Source organism: Pseudopodoces humilis, chromosome 16 (genome assembly GCF_049639895.1).
Source record: "Pseudopodoces humilis isolate 2021_Gansu_Grassland_sample_001 chromosome 16, ASM4963989v1, whole genome shotgun sequence".
Lineage (NCBI taxonomy): Eukaryota > Metazoa > Chordata > Aves > Passeriformes > Paridae > Pseudopodoces > Pseudopodoces humilis.
Window position 1 is genome coordinate 20,258,088 of NC_142215.1, and position 5,440 is coordinate 20,263,527.

Genomic DNA, 5,440 nt, shown 5'->3' on the forward strand with positions numbered 1-5,440 from the left:
AAATAGAACATAAAAACTGTAAGTTGAAAAGAATTATTTCAATCTAGTTTAAAGCAAAGGCTTGCTTGCTTTCATTTGGGGAGAGGTAGGGCTTTAAAATCAAATGTCCAGTATACAAACATATGTTAAACATATAAATATATTTAAGTGTTATAAATAGATACAAATAGGTTTATACTTAATATATAATATAAATAATAGATGTAGAGTTGTTAATAGAAATATCTTTTAATATAGGATACCTTGTGTGTTCTACCTAGTTCAGTATGGTAAATAAATATGAATATACATTTGATAAAAATAGGTAGTAAAAGTATTTAAATAACCATTTAAGGTGAAGGGGCTTTTTGTTTTTCATTTGGTTACAGGTAGGGTTTTTAAATGAATAATATAGAAATGAAAATATACAAATCTATAATAAAGAAATAAATATAGGGGAGCTAGGTAGATATATATAGAGAGATAAAAAAGAAATAAATACAAGTAATCCAAATCTAGACAAGTAGATTAATATTCAATAGGAAAAATATAAGGATAGATGCTAATATATTTTAATATCTGCTATGCAATATATCTATGTGTATAAATCTAGAAGATCAATACGATAGAAATAGATATTAAAAATACTTAAGTGAAAGGGATTTTGTATTTTATTTGGTTAGAGGCAGGGCTTTTAAATGAATAATATATACATATATATTAATATAATTAATAATATATACATATATATAAAGCCATAAAAAAGTAATAAATACAAGTAATCTGAATCTAGACAAGTAAATTAATATTCAGTGTGAAAACTATATGGATAGATGCTAATATAATAAATTATAATATCTATTATGTAATATATCTATGTGTATAATTTTCGAGGCAGAATCCCAATTTCAGCCACAGCACCCAGAAGAGGAGGCCGGTTCTTTATTGTGGAAAGGAAAGTCCAGCACCCTGGTGTTTCAGGGACGGACAACGGGACAACTAGGGGATGTAGGGGAGGGAACGACCGGCAGGACCTTTCTCCACCCCACCCCTACCCCCACTCCAAGGTGCAGCAGCCCCAGGTGTGACCGGTGAGGACGAGAAGGGGGCAGCTCCTGGCAGAGGCAGTCTTCAGAGGGTTACCCAGGCAGACCCGTGCAGGGAGCCGCTAGAGGGGCCAACAGGCATCCCGGGAGTTCCTCCAGGAACGAGGGTTGTGGCACCCAGCAGGGTCTGGGGGAGCAGCCGGATACACCCGGGCAGGGAGCGTCATTTTAAGAGAAAGCCGAGGGAAAAGCCGTCCTGCTGAACGGCGGCACCCGAGCGGGCGGGGAAGCATATGGGGCCCGGGGGGCGGCAGTTTTCAACTTTCCTCTTCTACCGCGCCACTTCCTCTCCAGAAAAGGGATGGGTCATCAGGAAAAAAAGGGGTTTAAACTGAGGGAAAAAGCTTCCTTTTCCACAATCACCTGTGTTCGAATTGAAGAGAAATCCACTTCCTCTGCAATTTTGATAGTCTCAATTAGAGGTAACTATGCCTTTTCTGTGCTGTTAGAGGTATTAATTGATAGGGAATCCCCATTTTCTATTTTTTTTCACTTTAAGTGGAAAGGGAAAACATGGATAATGCTTTTTTTATGGACCTGAATTAAGGGAAAAATGCCCCCTTTTCTATCACAAGAGAGATTTAAAGTGAGGAAAACCACTTTTTTCCCCAATATTTGAGGGGTTTAAATTAAAGGGGAGAAGCCATTTATTTACTACTGTATCTGTTTAAGTGGAGATAGCTGCCCCATTTCCTCATTTTAAGCATTGCCTTTTCCAGCATTTCAAGGGTTTAAAGCTGCATTTCAGGGCACTTCTACCCAGGCCCCGACACCAAATATTTCCAATGGGAGCTAGCCCAGCAGGTATGTAATACTAATGCCATCTGGGAGTATATTCTTTTGCTTATTTTCATTTATAATATAGAGAGCCTGATTAGAGAGCCCTATGAGACACCATTCATATTGATACTATTCTTCCCCACCCTAATTAATCACATGTGGAATGCTACTTAGTAATCACTGAAAAATAATTATGTAAGTCCACAAATCATCCAACTTAGCTGGCAGTGCTGCTGAAACACAAAGTTTTGCTTCTTACCTTTTTTTTTTTTCTTAGCATCATTGCTCTGAGTAATTGTAGCAAAAAAAGAAAAAACTGTCTTTTCCCAAAGAGTTTTCTTCTACATGGAACTCCTTACCTCAAATTTAACTCAGAGAAGCCAAACAACTACAGTCCCTCTGAGGGCTTTTATAGCCAGTGGGATTTGCCTCCTCCCTTTTCCCAGGCATTGTGGGAAAAAGAGGCGGGCCCAATCAGGGGTATATTAAGCCCCGGGTGTGGTAAGGGGCATTATTTGCTCCTGGGAAATCAGCTGGGTTAAAGAGCTTGTCTCTCACTTCAGTGAAGAGTCTCTTTCAGTCTACATCAGCCTGCTCTTAGCAGATATCTTTTGGGCATTTGAAGCAGCAGAGGTTTTGAAGACACCTTGAAGAAAACATTTTTGAACACAGGGAGTATTTAAGTTCATGATTTTGGGTTGAGGGTTCAGGGGGGATAAGATGCATTCATAATGACTCTTCTTGTTTGTTTTTTTAAGGAGGACTGCAATTTCCTGAAGTTCTAGGTCACATCAACTGAGATACTTTAGATTCTCTCAGCAGATTCATTGTGACACAAAAGGGAAACGTCTCCACAGCAACTTTCCTTAGCAAAAAATTGGTCTCTTGCACGGATTTGCTTTGGACAGATAAGTCAAGGGCCATGATTGCAGTGAGGATCAAAGAGGGGCGGTGGGTGTGGATTCACACTGGAAAGGGGCTTTGAGTGAGCTTTGGGGATGGGGAGGTTCTAGAAATGGCCCCTTAGGCTGCGTTGAGGGAAAGCCTCACTTTGGCTCGCAATGCTGAGGCGGGCAGGGTAGAGCAGTCCCAGGATGTGTTGTCACTTGTCTATTGTGACTTCTGTGCATCTTGTGTAGTATGTCTGTTGCCTAAGCCCTCCCAGGGGCTTATCCGAAACCCAGGGGTCATTCCGATCATCTCCCATCTTTGCGTTCCTCGGCCCGGCGCCGACACCGGCGAAGGTTCGATTCGGGAGCTCGGACACGCATCGCAATCGCGTCTCTCTTTAGAAGCATCCGATTGGATGTCTTTTTAGGTCTTGTTCTGAGCTGTGTCGACAGCTATATGCAGCAGTGTTTCTTTACAGTGGATAAGGACTTGTAGCGATTCAAAGGCAGGCAGAGAATTCTAACCACCGGATTCTTAGGCATCCATCTCTGTGGTTCTGGGAATAAGTCGTTCCGTTAGCATCTTTTTCCTCCAGGGCTGTTTGAGCTCGACAGGCTCGCCTTCGGTCCCGCCTCGGTCATCGCGTTCAGCATTCTCTTGGTCCTCGTGAGGACTTCCTTGTCTCAGAGGGTTTTCTCTCCCTGTCGTGTCCTCTCGTCTCGTGCGTCACGGGTGTCTGGGGGTACTTGGTCTGGAGCTGCTCTGCCCTGCCGCCTAGCCTGGCTGTAGGTGTTTAAGGACAAGTCCCGGGCAGTTGTAATTGGAAATCTGTAATAGGGGCTGTAGTTGGAGTCTAGGTGGTATTCTTAGGTTGGCACAAGATGTCTGGAGCTCTGAAGTTACCCTGCGGCACTTTGACTTTTTTCCTAACTCGCTTTCAGATGCGGACGGATTGAACCCGTGGCAGAGCGCCCCATCCCGGATGAGGGGGTCCCCCCCGAGAAGGTCAGTCAAGGGTTTTTCTTTGCAGCGGGGCTGGAACCGGTCACTGTGTTACAGCTCTGCTCTTTGTCTTTATTTTTAGGAAGTAAAGCCGGATAGCAGCAGTCAAGGCGAAGCAGGTGGAAGGTGAGCCAGAAGCAGTTGTTATTGCTGGGGTCTCAGTTTCTGGTGCAGCTGCAGGCATCCATGCTCGTTTGTGTGTTTTAGGCTGCCTCCTGATGCTGTGCTGAGGCCCCCTCACTGACCTGCCAAGAGACCCGGTTTGCTTCTCTTGCGAGCCCCAGCAGATATTACAGGAGTCTGTGGTGAAGCCTCGACCTCGTCCACGTGAAGGTGCAGTTGGGAGCCCAGTAAAAGCCTTTATAATCATTAGAGGCAATTTGAAGGTAGTTTAGAGGACAGGGCTGTAGTGGGATGGGCTCCTGTGACATCTAGGGAGGGGGTTTCTTCTCAAGCTCTCCAGAGCTTTTGCAGAGCAGGGCAGTTTCCGGCCATCTCCTCATTGTCATGTGTTTCACGTTGTCGGCCATCTCAGCCTCTCAATGTCATTGTGGGCTTTATCGTCGAGGAAGCTGCCTTCGCGTCCGCAGCCATTGCCTTGTTCACCCAGCAGCCATTGACTGCACCTGGTGGTACTGTGCTTGCCTTTGTAAATGGTACTGTGCTTGCCTTTGTAAATGTATAGGCTTGGAGCTGGCCTGCCCTGGCACATAGTTACAGTTAGAAAAGTGGAACTTTAACATTTTCTACCTGTTCTACCTATGAGGTTTTGTGTAGAAAATGTGTGGGCCTAGAGGGTGGCTGAGTCCTAGCTACGATACAATCCCTCAATGACCACCTTGTATTGTCTTGCAGGTCTCCGATGCCTATTTTCTGAGAATCTACCAATCGATGTTGAGCAGCAGCAGCGAGAAGATATCTTGGCGAATTTTGTTCAGCACAGGGTTTCCAAATAAGTGTTGTGGTCACTGTGTAAGTTAGAGTCTCTTGCTGTGTGTGAGAGCGTGTCTGTCTGTGGGAGTTGGTCTGTCCGGGTCTGCTCGCATGTGATTGTGAGTGTGTGGGTTGACTGGTTCTAATATTGTGTGTATGATTTTTGCTTTTCAGGACTTGAAAGTCACTTTTAAATTTAGAATAAAAAAAACCCAGCCGGGGGTGTTTCCCTCCCCAGCTGGGGTTTTTTTCTAGGTCCTGGCAGGTCTGCGAGGTGACTTTCATTGCCAAAGTTAGGGCATGGCTCAGCCCCGACTGGGGTTTTTATCAGGCAGGCTGATTTTGAGGCTCCCAGGAACCATGTTCCAGAGGACTGCTGACAGCAGGGTTATAACAGAGCAGTTGAGAGGAGAGTGAAGGTGAGTTGGTGTGCAAGCTGAAGCCGGCTTCTGTGGCGAATGACTATTGGGTTTTCTGTGTGCTCCTTCTGGTTTGGGATAGCAGTAATAATAAAACAGCATGTATTGAACTTTTCAGAAATACAGAAATGGTTATATTATGTTAATATGTATTTGGCTTGTACTGTTCTGTATTTGCATTTGCTGCTGTGTTTCTCTGTATTAGCCTGTATGTGAATTAGGGTTTTTTCAGTGTGTACATGGATTGTATTGTATTATATTGTATTGCATTTTTATTGGTGTTTGCATTGGTATCCAGTCTCTGTGTTTTGCTGTAGTGTAAATAAATTT

General features: G+C 43.9%; 1 long non-coding RNA gene across 1 annotated transcript; it reads left to right on the forward strand.

Moving 5' to 3' along the window:
• Positions 1-3,697: 3,697 nt before the first annotated feature.
• On the forward strand, positions 3,698-4,093 carry LOC148183045 (uncharacterized). The gene is made up of 3 exons (XR_015773927.1): positions 3,698-3,761; positions 3,841-3,884; positions 3,966-4,093. It is a non-coding gene; the product is annotated as an uncharacterized LOC148183045 (long non-coding RNA).
• The last annotated feature ends 1,347 nt before the right edge of the window (positions 4,094-5,440 follow it).